Here is a 19,297-nt window from a genome sequence, read left to right as displayed (position 1 = left end):
GATTCATTGGACAGAGGTGACGGAAGTAATTAATTGGACAAGAGCCATAGTTTTTCACATCTATTGGGTATATTATATTGAGGATATTATGCGGTGTATACATACATACATACAGATACCTCTGGACTTCTAAAACATAAACTGTCACTACATGTGAAATTCATTCAACCAGTGTTTATTGAGCAATGTTTAAGTGTTAGGTACTGTCTTGAAAAGAAGAGATGTACGTACATAGCGTGTTAACAGGATTCATGCTTCACTGTTCAATGGCTTATTTGTTTTCTAAGGTGGAATCCATCATAAAGCGTCCATATATGGCTATTGAATAGTTGTTGTAAAAGCGGGAGAATATTTTTGAAGTACATCATACAGTAAAGTGTATTCGTCTTAAGCTTACATCTCAGTGATCATTGACCTGTGCAGTCATCCATGTAACCTCCAACCAGATCAAGATGTAGAACATTTCCAGCACCCCTCACAGGTACCTGCTGGCCCTTCCCAGGTTGTGCACCCTGCTGAGAGGTGACCCAGATAAGTTGGGCCTGTGCTTGAACTTTGTGTTAATGTAAACTTCATGCTCATTGATCATATACCCTTTGTGTCTGGCTTTTCTCACTCACTGTGATATTTGTGAGATTCATCCCTGTTGTGTGTGCTATTAGTTTGTTCTTTTTGATTGATGTTGGTTTTCCATTCAAGGAAGAAACAATTATTCCATTTCTATATTGAAGAGCATGTGGGTTGCTTCCAGTTTTTGGCTGTTATGGCTAAACCTGCTCTGAACATTCGTGTCTTTTTATGGATCTGTGCATGCACAGTGTAATTTTCAGGTCGTGGTACAGGTATACATTTAAATCACCAATTTTCCAAAGTGGTAGTGCCATTTTATGCCCCCACCTATCAGTATATGAAAGTTTCAGTTGTATAAAAAGCTTCTTTTGAATTTGAATTTTTCGTATAAAAAAGTTTCCGTTGTATAAAAAGCTTCTCTTGAATTTGAATTTGGTTGTATTTAAGGAATATTTTATGAATGCCTCTATACTTAACTGCACATACACACATGCACACATATACACATACATATGCATACATACACTTTTATGCATATGCCAAGCCTGGTCCTATTTTTGCACCACTGTGCATAGTGATGATCGACTTTATTTTTTTTTAATGTTAATTTATTTTTTAGAGAGAGAGAGAGAGAGAGCAAGCATGCATGAGTGAGGAGAAGAAAGAGAGGGAGACAGAGGATCATAAGCAGGTTCTGTGCTGACAGCAGAGAGTGGGATGTGGGGCTCGAACTCACAAAACCATGAGATATTAACCTGAGCTGAAGTTGGACGCTTAACCAACTGAGCCACCTAGGTCCCCCAACGATCAGCTTCCTTAAACTTAGAGATTTGACAGCCACTTTTGATTTAAAATCATTTTAGCACTGGGTGTTGTATGGAAACCAATTTGACAATAAACTTCATATATTGAAAAAAAATCATTTATAACAATACTGAACATATTTAAGGATCTATACACTAATTCTAGTGAGAAAATGGTAATTTGCATTAAAGCCAATGAAAAGTCACTGCAGATCTTTTTTTTCCTTCCTTATGAATTCTTCACAAAAGGTGAGTTGGTAGATTTGTGATCCCTCCCTATGATATCATAATGATGGATGTAAAAGAGAACTGTGTTTTACTTCCCGGGGCGCTGGCATCTTCTCCCATTTCTGTTCCTTTGTTTCCATATGTCTGTTTCAAAAAGTTCCAGCCCTATCACTTAACTAGTTGGTGTGGTCCTCTCCAAGTCACTCAAGTCATTAGTTTACACAGTCAAATTGAAATAATAATTCTTTCAGAGTTGTTGTAAGAATCTATCAGAATATTTTTGAAAGGGCTTTGAAAATGGTGAATGCCATGTATGTAAATGGTGATATTGAGTATCTCCTATGCTCTATTTACTTAATTATATTCTTTCCAGTCCTGGTAATGTTACTTAATACCCTTAAATTCTGTTACTAGTCATGAGGCTAGAGACAGCATTTTTAAAACTTTTGTTTCACAGTTAAGATTTGAAAACACATATGATTTGAGTCAGTAGATGCTTATTGTATCTCTGTCATGTTCTGGGTGCTGTGTGTACTTGCCAACATGGGGCAGGATAAGTCATGGATTATGCCTGATGGAGTCCACGGTCTAGCAGTAAAGGTGAGGTGTGTACCTGGATGTCTCTTTCTTCATGTGTTTCAGTTAGCGTGGAAAGAAAGATTTGGGTCGTTCAAAGAATTAAGGCTGAGGTTTACCACAGATTTTGTTGTGAAGATGACCTTTGAATAGGGCTTTGAGAAATAGAATTTAGATAGTTCTTTTTCCTGAGTGATGCAGGAAGATTAAGCCACGTTCTGGCCTCAGAGAAGTATTTTCTCTCTTTGTGACATGAAGGTGCTGTGTTTCCCTTGGCTCCAGTCTGAGCATGTCTGTATTTACCTTATCACATCACGTGTATCCCCAGGAAGATGCTTTTGGAGTCTGGCTGGATGACAAGGACAAGGACCTATATATATGTATTATAATCCCTGGAACAAACCCTCCATAGTTGACAGGCAGTTGGCATTCTTTGTTCTTTCCCCACTTACAGTGTGGAATGTTTATTGTTTATATATACGCTCTGGTTTGTGATGGGGATTTTATTCCTTGGGGCATTCTGTCCCCTGATTAATCCAACGGCAGAAGGTTTAAGCAAGGTGCTGCCTTCGTAGTCTGGCTGAACACAGTGCTCGTATGTAGCTGTTTCTGTGGTTAGTGTGTCACCATGCCGGCTGTACTCAAGTTTGAAAAGTTACATACTCGTATTCATGACCTGAGTTAAAGATAATCTGTTAGCGATTCACTTCATGTGGCTCTTCTGGTAAAGCAAGCACCTCTGTGTATTTGTGTGGGTGTGTTTTAGCATGCTAGGTGACTGTGTCTGTCTTCCTTCCCTTTTTGGACTTTTAAGTGTCCACCGTGTAGGCACATCGAACTCAGGGAGCATGGACCGCGTGCTGTTCTTTGGCTGTAGTCAGTGGTATAAGGCCCTCTTCAGTTGGGGCCGAAGTGGCTCGGGGCTGCCTTTAGAACTTTGGGTCTCTGGTGCTGTGCACAGGAGATTTGAAAGTTGTATGATTAAAGATACGAATTGCAAAGCCACAGTCCCTCAGCCCTCCTTCTACTTTTTCAGCAAAACTTGTACTATAATAAAAATGAAACAAACGATAGGAACTTAGCTAATTTTATATACCGGAAAGGAATTTAAAATGGTAAAATGTGCTTACTAGAGTTTGGTGGTTGGTCCTTTTTTTTTTTTTTTTTTTTTTTAAGTTTATTTATTTATTTTGAGAGAGACAGAGACTGTACGAGTAGGGGAGGGGCAGACAGGGAGGGAGGGAGAGAGAGAATCCCAAGTAGACTCCTCAGTCAGCGCAGAGCCCGAAGCGGGGCTCACACTCACAAAACTGTGAGATTGTGACTTGAGCCGAAACCATGAGTTGGACCCTTAACTGACTGAGCCACCCAGGCGCTCCAGTGGTGGTTGATCCGTTTTTGTCTGCCAGTGTTAGTAGTCAAGATTTTCTGAGTGGGGAAAATGGGATAAGAGGATCTTCTTAGTGAGACTGGGGGGGGGGGGGGAAGCAATATATAAATGAAGTAAATGTGGTATTTAAGAAATATATTTTTGGATTTCCGAAATGCAGTCATAGTTAACTTAATTTTCGTGGTGAGGGATGTGTCTTCTTTTTTAGACTAGACTTGAAAACGTAGGTGGTGGATGTGCTGGGGTGCAGAGCGTCTCAGTGGGGCAGAGGATGATGCCTTGGGGGCCACAGTGGCTGGTAATGCCTCTGCGGGGGATGGGGTTGGGGCATGAGCTGCATCTCAGAGCCCCTTTGGGTTCTGGACACATTTGAGAGCCCATGCTCAGCAGGCCACTGCTGGGCTTTGGCCCCACAGTGACCAAGGAGCAGTTCCTGCCCAGGTGACCTACATGTCAGAGGACTTGATAATGGTTTGCATGGAGATAATGTTGGTGACAGTTTATGTCTGTTATTTTATTGAACTTTTGCAACGACTCTCTATAGCCCTGTTTTATCTTCTACATAGCTGAGGAATCTGAGGTTCAGAGATGTTCTGAAAGTTGTCCCAGGGATAGAGCTAGATAATGATGGCAGACCAGGGATAGAGTTCATGCCTGACTGTTTTTCCTTCTGTAAGACACTGCTTCACAAAAGGTGAGCCACAGTGATCAGAGAAAGAGTTATGAGTAGCTGGCATATGTTCTGGATGGCGAAGAGTTTGGTGAAGTTTTGGGGCATAGTGCAAGGCAAAGGCTGGACCCTGAATAGTCATGATGAGGAAGCAATAGTGATGAATGTTCATGGAATGAAAGAAGGCAATACTTTTGGCTTTGGTTGCACTCTAGGACCATTAGAAGACTGTTGTAGTCAAAAAGAAGTGTTGAAAAAAATCAAATGTGGGTATAAAGGTGATGATTTTGTTCAGTGCATTTTTCCACCAAGGTAGAAATCTGAGTTGACAGTATTGACTTAACTTATTTTTGAATTTATTTAGTTAATTTAATTTTTATTATATATTTATAACATTATGTGTATTTGTAATTATTTTTTAAAAGTTTATTTTGAGAGAGTGAGTGTGAGCCAGGGGAGGGGCAGAGAGAGAGAATCCCAAGCAGGCTCTGCACTGACAGCTCAGAGCCTGAGGCAGGGCTCAATCTCAGGACTGTGAGATCATGATGGGAGCTGAAATAATAGTCATGTGCTCAACCGACTGAGCCACCCAGGTGCCCCTATTTATGTATTTATAGTTTTAATTTATTATGGAAATAATAGTCTTCAAGAAGTAGCATCTAAACATGTCACTGTGATACTGTGATAGTGTATGAATGGCCCTAGTTAGATTTTCTTTCTTTCTTTCTTTCTTTCTTTCTTTCTTTCTTTCTTTCTTTCTTTCTTTCTTTCTTTCTTCCTTTTTAAAAAAATTTTTTTTAATGTTTGTTTATTTTTGAGAGACAGAGTGCAAGTTGGGGAGGGGCAGAGAGAGAGAGAGAGAGGGAGACACAGAATCTGAAGTAGGCTCCAGGCTCCGAGCTGTCAGCACAGAGCCTGATGTGGGGCTTGAACTCAAACCGTGAGCTCGTGACCTGAGCCAAAGTCAGATGTTTAACCGACTGAGCCACCCAGGTGCCTCTCTCTTTTTTTTTTTTTTTTAAAGAGAGAGTGTAAGCAGGGGAGAGAGGGGCAGAAGGGATAGGTATGTACATATATATATATATAGAGAGAGAGAGAGAGACACACACACTCTCTCTCTCTCTCTCTCTCTCTCTCTGTCTCTCTCTCTCTCTCTCTCTCTCTGTCTCTCTCTCTCAAGCAGGCTCTATGCCGAGTGTGGATCCCATGACCCTAGGATCATGACCTGAGCTGAAATCAAGAATTCAACACTCAACCTACTGACCCACCCAGGCATGCCCCTAGTTAGACTCTTGAGATAAGAGAATAACCAATTATAGATGGAAGGTGTATTTGAAAAACAGCCCTTGTAAATTGGTCTTATGAGTTGTTTCTTTGAACAGGGAACTGTTCTAGCAAAGAGGCAGAAATAGGACTATTTCTGCATGTTAAGGTTAGAATTTTGTTCCACCTAACTGGCTTATTAGCTATTTTTACATCAGAGCTCAGTAGTGTGAGTTCATCTTTATCACAGTAATACTTACACATGGGTAAATGCTAATTATGAAAAATAGCAGTGTTTTAACTTCTTTCTCCTTTCCCCACCTCCTGTCCTGGCTATTCACTGAAGGCTGTATTATTACCTTTTTGATTAATCCATCTTGGGATTTGTCTGCTGGCTTCTTTCCTGTCTTGGCAGGTGAAGATTTAGCTCTCCCTTCCATGATCACTCAGCCCAACTTTGCCTTGCAAGCTAATCATCCCAGTATTTCACTATTATAATGGGTTAACTCATTATTAAGTGTGTACATTATTTAAACTGTGTCAGTATTGTGCCAGGCGAGTCACATTGGATACTGTAATTATATTTCCTTAACTGTTGAGCGTTTTTTCTCTTTGTGACAAAAGTAGTCTTATTTAGTGTAGTTTCTTTACCTGTTGTGAATCTTACAGCATCTTCAATACATTTCGACACATTCAAACCAATAAGACAATTTATTGGCTCTTTTTGTGTTCCGTTTCTTTCCTGGAGAGCTCCATCTGGGAGCTCTTTGTCCTCCTCCTGTCCCGCAGACTTCCTATACTCCCCTTTTATCATCACCTTGAGAATTCCCTTTGTTCCTTCTGCTGGATCTCATTTCTTTGATCTTGTATCTTTGTCTTTTTTGGTTTAACTTGTTATTTTGTTCGAGTGCAATTTCCGGTATCTTCCTAAGAAAGACCCTTGTCAGTTAAAAATTTCAAGACTTGTGTGTCTAAAAATGTCTTAATTCTGCCTTCACTCTTGACTGATCGTTTGGGTAGGTATAGATTTTTAGTTGCTTCTGAATTTCAAAGGCATTTTTCCATAGTCTTCAAACTTGGAGAGTTATTATTGAGAAGCATAGTAGTTAAGGCCCTGAAGCTAGACTCTGAATCCTGTTTAAATATATTATTTAATTTTCCCATACTGTTAATCTTCTCATTTGTGAAATGGTTTACAGATAGTACTTTACTCATGTACGTTTGTTGTAAGGAATAAATGAGTAACTGTAAAGGATTTAGAACAGTGCCTGGTACCTCATGAGGGCTTTGTAAATTAGTTACTATTATTATTATTATTACTCTAAATCATCTATATGTGATCTGTTTAAAATATCTGGAAGTTTTGGCATCTGCTCTCTTTGGTAGATATGCTGAAATTTCACGATGATGTTTAAAAGTAATGTACTCTGAAGCTGTTTGGCACCTCTGTGTAGGTGTATATATGACCAGGTGTTTCATCCAGTGGAGTTTACTGTGGAATAATCTGGGGGATAACTGACTGTTTTGTTTCTAACCGTCAAATGTCAGCATCCAAGCATATTTCTTTTTTTTGTTATTTTTTTATTTTTATTTTTAAAATTTATTTTTTAATTTACATCTAAGTTAGTTAGCATATAGTGCAACAATGATTTCAGGAGTGTATCCTTAATGCCCCTTATCCATTTAGCCCATCCCCACTCCCACAACCCCTCCATCAACCCTCTGTTAGTTCTCCATATTTAAGAGTCTCTCATTATGTTTTGTCCCCCTCCCTGTTTTTATATTATTTTTGCTTCCCTTCCCTTGTGTTCATTTGTTCTGTGTCTTAAAGCCCTCATATGAGTGAAGTCATATGACATTTGTCTTTCTCTGACTAATTTTGCTTAGCATAATACCCTCTAGTTCTATCCACTTAGTTGTGAATGGCAAGATTTCATTCTTTTTGATTGCTGAGTAATACTCCATTGGAGATATATATAGATATATAGATATATAGATATATATATAGATATATATATATATACACACACACACACACATACACCACATCTTATTTATCCATTCATCCATTGATGGACATTTGGACTCTTTCCATACTTTGCCTATTGTTGATAGTGCTGCTATAAACATTGGGGTGCATGTGCCCCTTCGAAACATCATACCTGTATCCCTTGGATAAATACCTAGTAGTGCAATTGCTGGGTCGTAGGGTAGTTCTATTTTTGATTTTTGAGGAACCTCCATACTGGTTTCCAGAGTGGCTGCAACAGTTTGCATTCCCACCAGCAGTGCACAAGAGATCCTCTTTCTCTGCATCCTTGCCAACATCTGTTGTTGCCTGAGTTGTTAATGGTAGCCATTCTGACAGGTGTGAGGTGGTAACTCATTGTGGTTTTGATTCGTATTTCCCTGATGATGAGTGATGTTGAGCATTTTTTCATGTGTCGGTTGGCCATCTGGATGTTTTCTTTGGAGAAGTGTCTATTTATGTCTTTTGCCCATTTCTTCACTGGATTCTTTGTTTTTTGGGTGTTGAGTTTGAGAAGTTCTTTGTAGATTTTGGATACTGACCCTTTATCTGATATGTCATTTGCAAATATCTTCTCCCATTCTGTCGGTTGCCTTTTAGTTTTGCTGATTGTTTCCTTCGCTGTGCAGAAGCTTTTTATTTTGATGAGGTCCCAGTAGTTCATTTTGCTTTTGTTTCCCTTGCCTCCGGAAACGTGTTGAATAAGAAGTTGCCGTGGCCAAGGTCAGAGAGATTTTTGCCTGCTTTCTCCTCAAGGATTTTGATGACTTCCTGTCTTACATTTAGGTCTTTCATCCATTTTGAGTATATTTTTGTGTCTGATGTAAGAAAGTGGTCCAGGTTAGTTCTTCTGCATGTCGCTGCCCAGTTTTCTCAGCATCACTTGCTGAAGAGACTGTCTTTATTCCATTGGATATTCTTTCCTGCTTTGTCAAAGATTAGTTGGCCATACGTTTGTGGGTCCAATTCTGGGTCCTCTATTCTGTTCTGTTGATCTGAATGTCTGTTTTTGTGTCAACCAAGCGTATTTCTTTGGGGTTGTTCAGTTTCTCTAGATAAGGCCCTTCTAGTCACATGCCTGTGAATTTACTTCTGCTGCCAGCATTCCAAGAGCTAAGGGTGTGTGTGTGTGTGTGTGTGTGTGTGTGTGTGCGTGTGTGTGTGTGTGCGCGCGTGCTGGGGGAGAGGTAGTGATGGGAGGAAGAGAAGGAGCTAATATTCATTTAGTGCTTGCTGTATGTTAGACACCTTTCTAAGAGCTTTAACTCATATAATCTTGACATCAACTCCATGATTTTGAACGTAGTATCATCGTATTTTATAGCTGAGGAAACTGAGGTACAGAGACGTTAAACAGCTTGCCCAGTAACACATCTCTCCTAATTGACAGAGCTGAGACTGAACCAGGGGCCCCTCAGATTCCATACTCACTCTTAACCTCTTGGAAGGTCACCCAAGTTTCAGTCCTTATCACCATCTTCACTGTGTCAGGTACCGAAAGCTGCTCTCTGTGGCTCTGCCAGGTGAATGAGCCATCAGCATCTGATGCTGTGAGGGAGCAGCCTTGCCTGATTTCCTCAGGAGTGCTCCGAGGGCAGGAGCATCCTCCCCCGGTGTGGTCACCTGCGTTGACCTGACTTGTGTGTGGCTTTTCTCCCAGCACCTAGTTCCTGAACCTTTCCAGGCTTTCTGCTCCTGGGCACCTCTCTGCAGGCACTCAGTTTGGCCTCACTCTGTTCTGTGTATCCACTTGCCACTCCTTATCCATTTTCTATCTTCATATGTATGGTTTGGACACCACTGAATATGGCCTTTGTGTTTGTTTTTCATGGTTCTTGTTGTGAGGTGATTTCTAAGAGAAGGATTTGAGGATTGTCTTTAGTTTGACATCTTAAATCAGAAATCCCTTGTTAAAATATTTTTAAAGGTTCTTAGAAGCATTAAATACAGATTTATTTTCCCTAAACTAAAGCCAGAATATAATAGAATTATATTTTATTAAGAAAATAGATTTGTCAAAATAATGGCATTATTTTTTTTCCTTTAGAGATTAAAACTTTTTTTTTCTCCTAATAGAAATAAATAATAATGGCTGCAAGTAACTTAGACATGGAAATCACGGTCTTTTTGGTGTATTTTTGCTAGAGAGAATGAGAGAGGGATGTGGATGCAAGGCAATCATTTTTTTGGTAATAGCATTGTAGGGAAGCAGATTCAAACTACATCATGTCAAAATGAGAGTAAATGAGATTATTGCCGGAGTTCTGGGCAGATAAATATTTCCCCAGCTATAGAATCTGTTCATGATATATTAATAGGTGAGCTTGTGGATTCTTAAGCCAGACTGTCTCTGTGCTGTGGCGGTATTCTCCACAAGGGAACAATAACACCTGCCTCCAAAGGTGGCCGCGGTGACCGAATTTGGAGTCCACAGACAGTGTACATGAAAGAGTTCACTAAGTCTTTGTTCTTGCTTAATTATTATTAGGCTCACTGCCCTCCTTGAGTATTTTACCCACCTGCATTTCCTTCCAAGGCTAAAACAGTGGAGCCACAGCCTCACTGTTGAACAGTGGCCTCATGATTGCAAAATTCAGGAATGGAATGTGAGGTGGGAGGCAGGTAAGAGGTTAGGAACAAGGTGGGGAAGTGTCCTTGGTGGGAGGGGAGGGTAGGCTCATGCCGGTAGTTTTGCTGTAGTTTGGGATTCTGGAACGCTGGACACCTCATCTGTATTGCTTCCTTATCTGTAAGGCATTCTTGACTTTGTTTTAAGCAGAGCTCACTCATCCTGCCTACTTCCATCCGAGTTCACAGAACCTGACTTGTGGCTTCAGGTGTAGTGGGGCCATCTGTTGATCCTTCAGCAGGGATGGCACAGGCATAATGCAGAAATTGATCCATGGTGCACTGGGCAATGGGTATCATTCTAATAGGAGGTTTGTGTCTAGAGGTGATTAAAATTGTCTCTCTGGGATGTGGTAGGGACCGGCTGGGGAAGGTGCGGGAAGGGAGAGAGAGAACACTAGGATCTGTGCTGTGCCGCAGTTTGGTATTTCTCATTGGGTCCACCCACATGCTTGACTCCGAACTTCCAAAACAAACATGCCTGTGCATTTTGCCCAAGATTATACTGCTGGGTATTTTTGTTGTACCTTCTGGCAACCTACCTTTGGTTTCTCTTCCTCATTGTTGCTGTTTTATGGAATCTTTACTGGCGTTTGTTGTTTTTTCCACTTGGCCTACTTAGATTTGGTCTACTAAATGCAGAGGAAATTGTCTCTGTCCCAGGGGCCTTTCTTTGTCCTGGAGTAACCCTCCTGTTCAAGCTCACCTCCAACCCCTTCTCACTGCATGTGACCCCACAACAATGCTCAAGACAAAAACCAATTCTATCTGTCTTACCTCTGTTCTCTTTGTTTCTTAGATTTTAGAATTTAAGGACATGTTCGTTAATCAGAGCCTTAAAATAGAAGAATAAATAACCTTGGAAATAATATAGTTGTCAGTAAGGTCTACTTTGTAAACTTCTTGGTAGCAGAAATGTTTAATGGCTTTGTTTATAAGATGCTATAAGTTAATGTTTAGGACCTGGAAGATTTTATTCATTTGACTCAAAACAAAAATGTAAACAAACAGGTCTTATCTCTCCATTTACTTGATATTTTCATGATTTTAGATTTTATTTTTCTGTCTTCAGGAAATTTACTACAGATGGCATTTGTGACTAATTAGGGAATTACCTAAACAACATGACCAAAGAGCTCTTTCCTGTCTGCTAGGCCTTAAAATTTTTTCTTTCCCCTTACTTGTGCCATACAAAAAGCGTAATTGTCTACCTTATTTTCAAGATTGAAATCATTTTAGGGTAGTCAGGATCTGTAATGTAAATTAACATTTTCACCTAGTAATGAAATACTTGTTTAAGAGATCAGTACCTCTTTTTTTTTTAAGCATTATTGTATTTTAGATCAGCAGTGTGCAATAGAAATATGATATGAGCCACATATGTAATTTAAAATTTTTAAGTGGCTACATTAAAAAGTAAAAAAAAGAATAGATGAAATTAATTTTAGTAATGTTTTATATAACTCAATATATCTAAATATTATTTCAGCATATAATCAGTATAAAAACTATTAATGAGATAACATTCTTTTTTTCATATTGAATCTTTGAAATCTGGTACATCTCAATTCCAATTAACCACATCTCAAGTGCTCAATTGCCACAAGTGGCTAGTGGTTACTATTTAGACTGTGTAGTTTTGGACAACATTGTTTCTTTTTGAGGATTGTGGTAGAGCTGCATGCTTATTCCAGAGAAGTTTTTTATGTATGTCTTAGAACCTTGGAGAAAAGGCATTTAAAAACCTTTGTATTTGGGGGGCGCCTGGGTGGCGCAGTCGGTTAAGCGTCCGACTTCAGCCAGGTCACGATCTCGCGGTCCGTGAGTTCGAGCCCCGCGTCAGGCTCTGGGCTGATGACTCGGAGCCTGGAGCCTGTTTCCGATTCTGTGTCTCCCTCTCTCTCTGCCCCTCCCCCGTTCATGCTCTGTCTCTCTCTGTCCCAAAAATAAATAAAAAATGTTGAAAAAAAAAAAAAACAAAAAACCTTTGTATTTGGAAATAATTTCAGACTTACATCAAACTTGCAAGAAAGTTCACTCAGTCTTTACTCATATTCACCTATTGTTAACCTGAACTCATTTCTCATTTGCACTGTTTCCCTCCTTCCTATGCTGTGTGTGTGTGTGTGTGTGTGTGTGTGTGTGTGTCCCCCTCCCAAACCATTTGAGAATATATTATAATCATGATCTTTAATCCCGAAATATTTAAGTGTATATTTACTAAGAAGAAGGACATTCTGTCACATAACCACATTAATACAGTTACCAACTTCAGGAAATTCAACATTAATTCAGTATTTTAATGTATTGTCTGTATTCCTCTTTTGTTAAATTTTTTCCTCTAGTACAGGATCCGGTGTAGGATCACATATTTCATTTAGTTTTCATGTATCCTTTATTTAAGCCCCTTTAATCTGGAAAAGTTTTTCAGGTTTTTTGTTTTTGTTTTATGACATTGAAAGTTTGGAAGAACACTCCCTCTTTCATAGAATGTTCTGCATTTGGAGTTTGTCTGATTTTTGTTATTAAATTCAGGTTAATCATCCCCAGCTGAATCCTCCATAAGTGGTATTGGATGTTGTATCCTTCTCAGGGTATCACGTGGAGGCACACAGTATCCATCTGCCCCTCGTTGCTGATGTTAATTTTGATCTGATTTTCCTGTTGTGTAGTTACTGTGTTTTTCCCCTTGCATTTATAAGCAGTTGGTGGGAGGACACTTCAAAACCATGCACATATCAGGGCACCTGGGTGGCTCAGTTGGTTAAGCGTCTGACTCTGGACTTTGGCTCAGGTCATGATCTCATGGTTCATGAGTTTGAGCCCCTGTTGGGCTCTGAGCTGACAGTGTGGAGGCTGCTTGGGATTCTCTCCCTCTTTCTCTCTCTGCCCTTCTATCTCTCTCTCTCACTCTCAAAAATAAATAAACATTAAAAAAACAAAAACAAAAACCATGCACATATCCTGTTCCTTGTTAGAATTTCCTACGTGGATGTTTCATCCATTGATTCTTGCTTTAACCAGCCTTTACTGTGACAGTTGCAAAATGGTGATTTTCAACTCCAGTTTTTCCTGCACATATGGATATTCTCTGTAAACAAGAGCTCCCTCTTCTCCCCTGTTCATCCATTCATTCCTCCATCCACCTACCTGTCTGTTACGAGTATGAACTCCTGGATTTCATTTTTTTTCTTCAGTGCTTATTGAGCTTAATTATACCCAATTTTGTTCTTATTGTTCTAGATTTGGTCATGGAAGTTCCTTTAGGCTGTTGTGTTCCTTTGATACACTCCAGTCATTGGGGGCACCTCTTTACCTTGGGACATACAGGATGTTCCATCTTCATCTTGAACATACCTTGCTCCAGTCATTTCCAGAGAAACAGTCATTTCTCTAAGGATGAGATCTGCTTTTCTGTGGGTGTGGTGGTGGGGGGGTATGGTATTAGAAACCAAGATCTAGCCTGTAGGTACACTCATCGCTACTGGGGTGTCACTGCCACTGGGCTCATTCAGTGGATACATACTTATAAATATACATACTGTAGAGGCCTGGTCCAGTCAGGAGATAGCGACCACACAGTGGAAACAAGGAAAGTTTAACCTAAAAATTAAAACTCGTAAAAGAGTAAGTATAAGATACAAAGAAACTATATGGGACCCTAGGACTGAGAGTGATGACCCAGGGAAGGACAAGCTTGGAAGGGGTTCAAATCTCATTGGAAAAAGTGTGGTTCATCCCAACAGATAGCAAAGAAGTTGGTTGGCTTAGCCAGGCTGGAACTGGTCTGGAGGAAAGTGCTAAACAACCCTCTGGAGGGCAGTTAGAGGAGCAGGTGATCACCAGTGTGGTGATGTGTTATGCAGGGGTAGTCTGGAGGCAGAAGGCTCTCAAAGTGAGTGGGTCACATGGGGGCTTGGAGGAAGGGGGCTTACAGAAGGAATGACCGTTCAATGTGTGACCTTCCAGGCCATGAGCAGCTGGGAGAACAGGTGATAGGGGCTCTGGTTTCTGTGTTGAGAGGACCACAGAAATGTCACTAGCCAAAGGCCAAGAGGTCACAAGAGGGACTGTGTTCTGAGCCAGTAGCTGTGGCAGTTTCCACTGGATTCGATCACGACCACCCAGTATCCCCCAACCCCAAGACCTTTGGGAATTCTTTTCCCCTACTGTGTCCCTCCAGTGCCATCTACTGAGAGAGCTTAACATCATGCTCACATTAGAGGAGAAATGTTTAATGGAATTACACTGTTATTATTACAGAGCAGACACTGAAGGGTGCATTTGGAGCTGAGAGGTGATAAACTGACACACACATACATACAAATCCATATATATACACATATGCACATGGATATGCATATATATATATATGTAGAAATGATCAGTTTACACCAGTATTTCCAATTCCAACCACCCTCATGGCTTCCTCCATTTAATATTTATATTTTTTCTTCCCTAGTTTGTGCAATTTCATAATACATCTGAAATAGTGTCAGAATTTCTTCACCCATACTAATACAAAAAATAAACTTACTTAAAGAGATGTTACGGACTGAATGTGTTTTGCCAAAATTCATATATTGAAGCCCTGACCCCCAAAGTGATAGTATTTGGAGGTGGAGCCTTAGGGAGGTGGTATAGTTAGATGAGGCCATGCAAGTGAGGTTCTCATGATGGGATTAGTCCCCTTGTAAAAAGAGACACTAAGAGAGCTTGCTCTCTCTTTAGCGTACAAAGAAAGAGGTCAGGTGAGCACACAGTGAGATATTGGCTATGTAGAAGCCAACAGAAGATCCTCATTATGAAACCTACTTTGCTGACACTTTGAACTTGGACTTTCAGCCTCAGGAACTGTGAGATATAAAATTTTGGTTGTTTAAGTGGTTCAATCCATTGTATTTTGTTACGACTGCTGAGCTAAGAGGGAAGAGCTCAGAATCTGCTTGTGGGGCTTCCCCTGAATGCCGTCTACCCCCAGACCGGGGCCAGATAGGTAACTACTGATGTTCTTAAAGTGCTTGCATTAATTCCCCTCTATATTGTATTCAGTTTAGTTAAGTAATTAATCTGAAATACAGTTGTGTTTGTTTCAGTTTTATTTTCATTTTTGAGTTTTTCCTCTTTCCATTCTTGTTGATTTTAAGTATGTAGAATATTAACATGCATTGAGAAGTAGAAACCACATTAAGAGATGTACTCGGAGAACTTAACACTCCTTCCCTTATCTCTTCCACTGCCTCTACCTACCCACCTTATAAATACTTTGTGGGGCATCTGGGTGGCTCAGTCAGTTAAGCGTTCGACTCTTGATTTCAGCTCAAGTCTTGATCTCAGGGTCGTGAGTTCAAGCTCTGTGCTGGGCGTGAAGCCTACTTAAAAAAAAAATACTTTGTTTTCTGATTTTTGTTTGCCTTCTGTAAAAATAAGTGTGTGTCTCTGTCTCCTCCGCCCCCGTGTGTGTGTGTGTGTGTATTTCTTTAAAAAAAATTTTTTTTTTCTTAATGTTTTTATTTATTTTTGAGACAGAGAGAGACAGAGCATGAGCAGGGAAGGGGCAGAGAGAGAGGGAGACACAGAATCGGAAGCAGGCTCCAGGCTCTGAGCCATCAGCACAGAGCCCGATGCGGGGCTCAAACTCACAGACTGTGAGATCATGACCTGAGCCGAAGTCGGATGCCCAACCGACTGAGCCACCCAGGCGCCCCATGTATTTCTTTTTTAAATGTTTATTTATTTATTTTGAGAAAGAGAGAGATAGTGAGGGGGGAGGGGCAGAGAGAGAAGGAAAGAGAGAATCCCAAGCAGGCTCCCCTCTTTCAGTGCAGACCCCGATGCAGGGCTTGAACCCATGACTGTGAGATCATGACCTGAGCCGAAATCAAGATTTAGATGCTTAACCAAATGGGCCCCATCTCTCTCTATATTTGTAATGTTTTCTTATTCCCTCTTCTTTGACAAAAGAGCATAATACATATGCATTTTTGCCTGTTATATTGAGCTATAAGTGACCTATAACATTGTATTAGTGTTAGGTGTGTGTATGTTTGCTTTTTTGCACTTTGCTTTTCTACTTAACATCTGGAAGTGACTCCATGTCAGCTCATGCAGATCATCCACAGCTTGTTTTACAGCCCACAGCACTCTGCTCTATGTATGTGCCAGGGCTTATCAGTCTCCAAGTTTGAATATTTAGGGAGTTTCCTGTAGTTCGTAATTACACATAATACTGCAGTGAATAACTTGTGCATATGTATTTTCATATTACTGGAGAAGTATCTTCAGGGTAAGTTCTTAGATGTAGGATTGCTGAGTTGAAATGTGAAAACATATGTAGTTTTGTTACATATTGCCAAACTCTCTTCCGTAATGGTAGAGCTATTTTGCATTCCTACCAGCAATGTATGAAAATACCTTTGCTCCCACAGCTTCACCAACAGAGTGTATTATCAAGCTTTTAAACTTTTACCAATCTGCTAGATAAGAAATGGCACCTCAGAATAGTTTTAATTTGAATATCTTGTATTATAAGTGAAGCTGAACATGTTTTCAAATATTTAAGGGCCATTTTTGTATCTTACGAGTTGTCTAGTCACATCTTTTGTCTTATTTTTCTGTAGGATTTTTAATCACTTTGCCTTCTTCAAATTTGAAAAGTTCTTTGTTGGGTATTGGGGACATCAGTCTTTTATCTGTGATATGCATTGCAAATGTTTTCTATTATTTATCTTTTGACTTTGCTTTTTTTTTTTTTGCCATGCAAAATTTCTAAAAATTTCTAATCTTGTTAAATTTATCAGTCTTTTATCGCATCTGGATTTTGAGTCATAATTAGAAAACCTTTTTCTACATCTCCTTTATAGGAAAATTTACTCATATTTTCTTTAGATTCAGGAAAAGACTCATAGCAGATTATTTCTAGTAAGAAAACCAGCAGACACTTTGTGCTTATTCTGGAGTCTCTTGTGCACGTTTTTCTGACAACAGGATAGATAGTAATTAAGTACTCAGACCTGCCAGGCAGTTTAGCTTTTAACTCCTGCAAATGGATAAACTAAATTCATAGAGATTACCATTCGGGTGAAGTTAGACTTTCTGTTAGTCACAGTATTGAGAATATAATTCATTTTTAAAAAACTGTTTGATTAGTGTATTTTGAATTATCCCTAAGACCAGTGTACCCTTTCTGAGATTCTTGTCTGTTAATTGTTCCTTTTGTTGAACATGGTTTCTCCCTGACTCCCTTGAGCCTTTTGCCCCGTCTCGTCACCATCTTAGAACTCTGTCTGACCTCAGGGCTAAGGTATCTGGAGGGAGGTTTTAGGCCATGACATTTCTTAGCTTGTTCTCTGTGACCCTGACTGAGAGACTTGGAGTGCCGATTACTTTTGAGTGGGGGACAGGCAAGGGACTAAGAAATAGGTCCCCACATCCTTTCTCTGTAGAGACTTACGCTGTTGAGCTCACAGCAGTCCAGAGGCTGGGAGGGAGCAGGTTCCCTTCTCTTACTGAGTAATTGAAAATAATGTTATGGTGAATCATTTTCATACAGTGAAAAATGAAGACGGAGGCCAGGGATCAGTGAATTGATGCTGAGCCATCATCATCTCTTTAAAACTCCCCATGTGATGATGGACCAGAACAAGCAGGAAGGGGTCTGGGGTCCTGTTCCAGCTCTAATAGTCTCTGCATATATGACCATAGGCCAGCTACTTTCTGACCTTTAATTTTCTTTGTCTTAAAAATCAGGTGGTCTCTGAGAACTTTTCCAGCCCCAGAGTTTTAAATTCTTCTTGTTTATTTTATTTCCTACTTTTAATATATTTAATTGTTATATTCTCCAAACTGCTAAGTACGTGAGTCTTTGCCTTTTTTTTTTTAACCAGATATTTACCTTCTAAATATTCTTGGTCTTTTTTTTTTTTTTTTAATTTTTTACATTTATTTATTTTTGAGAGACAGAGTGAGAGTGGAGGAGGGGCAGAGAGAGAAGGAGACACAGAATCCGAAACAGGCTCCAGGCTCTAGGCTCTAGGCTCTAGGCTCTGAGCAGGCGTTCAGCACAGAGCCCGATGCTGGGCTCGAACCCACGAACCGTGAGATCATGACCTGAGCCGAAGTCAGACACTTAACCGACTGAGCCACCCAGGCACCCCTAAATATTCTTGGTCTTAAGAGCGTGAATATTTAGATAAGTCAGATAAGTTGATTGCTACTTGACATTTTATCATTTCTGTTTGAGTGTAAACTCCATGGGAGCTAGAACTTGGCCTTCAGCACTTTAAAATAAATGGTAAATAGTGTATTTCTTCTTGGTGTGGCTTAGTTCTAGAAGGGGAAATCAATTCTAGGAGCTAAGTGACATTGAGGTAGGCCTTATGTTTCAGGTTTATTACCATAGAGACCAGTAACTTGACTTTGTTTCGTGGCCCTAAATTATACCCCTCCATAACTGTGGCCAGAGGTCATAAAAATGCATTCATTATTGGATGCAGAAAGGATTAGGTGGAAGTGTAGGTTGATCCTTATAGACCTATCCTAGCAACTTGAAAAACAACTCAAAATATGGTAATGAATTCATATTGAAACTCCCAGTATCCACCCCCTCCCCAGTTTATGTTATGTTGTTTAATTTGTATAATGGGATATCCTTCATGTCTAAAGAATGGAGAATTTAGTTATTAAAAGAGAATCCATTCTCAGCTGGTATGATATTTATTAGGAACATTTGGCCCTATTGTTGAGCAGCTATTTTATTTTTCTTATGTGGAAAAAAGAGCCAATTAAATTTTCAAAGATGTGACCCAGAGCCAGATGTTCTCTTGCAGTAGCCCATATCCCTTTTCAATGATAAAAAGTACAAAACAATTCGTGTTGCCACATAACAGCCAATGATTATCATAGATTTAGCTTAATATAGAAGGAAAGGCCAAGACTTTCATGTAGTATAAAATTTATTTAAGTTCTATGGATTTAGAGTCATTACTGTAAATGGAAATCTTCTTTTCTAGAATAATTTATACCTAGAAAGTCAATTTTTCATATTTTTTTCCTAGTGACAGTGAATAGTGGTTATTGTTTTACTGTTGATTTAAAAAAAATTAAAATACATAAAAAAATTTGACTAAGTTTTCATTCAA

At 39.6% G+C, this 19,297-nt stretch overlaps 1 protein-coding gene across 2 annotated transcripts in view; it reads left to right on the top strand.

Annotated features, from left to right (window-relative positions):
* TULP4 (TUB like protein 4) overlaps positions 1-19,297 on the top strand; it is a 242,569-nt gene that overhangs the window by 68,640 nt on the left and 154,632 nt on the right. The gene's annotated exons all lie outside the window — the stretch shown is intronic.

Source organism: Panthera pardus, unplaced genomic scaffold (genome assembly GCF_024362965.1).
Source record: "Panthera pardus isolate Hobbes unplaced genomic scaffold, ASM2436296v1 HiC_scaffold_17, whole genome shotgun sequence".
In the NCBI taxonomy this organism is placed as follows: Eukaryota; Metazoa; Chordata; class Mammalia; order Carnivora; family Felidae; genus Panthera; species Panthera pardus.
The sequence above is the reverse complement of the archived record's forward strand: the minus strand, read 5'-3'. Positions and strand labels throughout refer to the sequence as shown.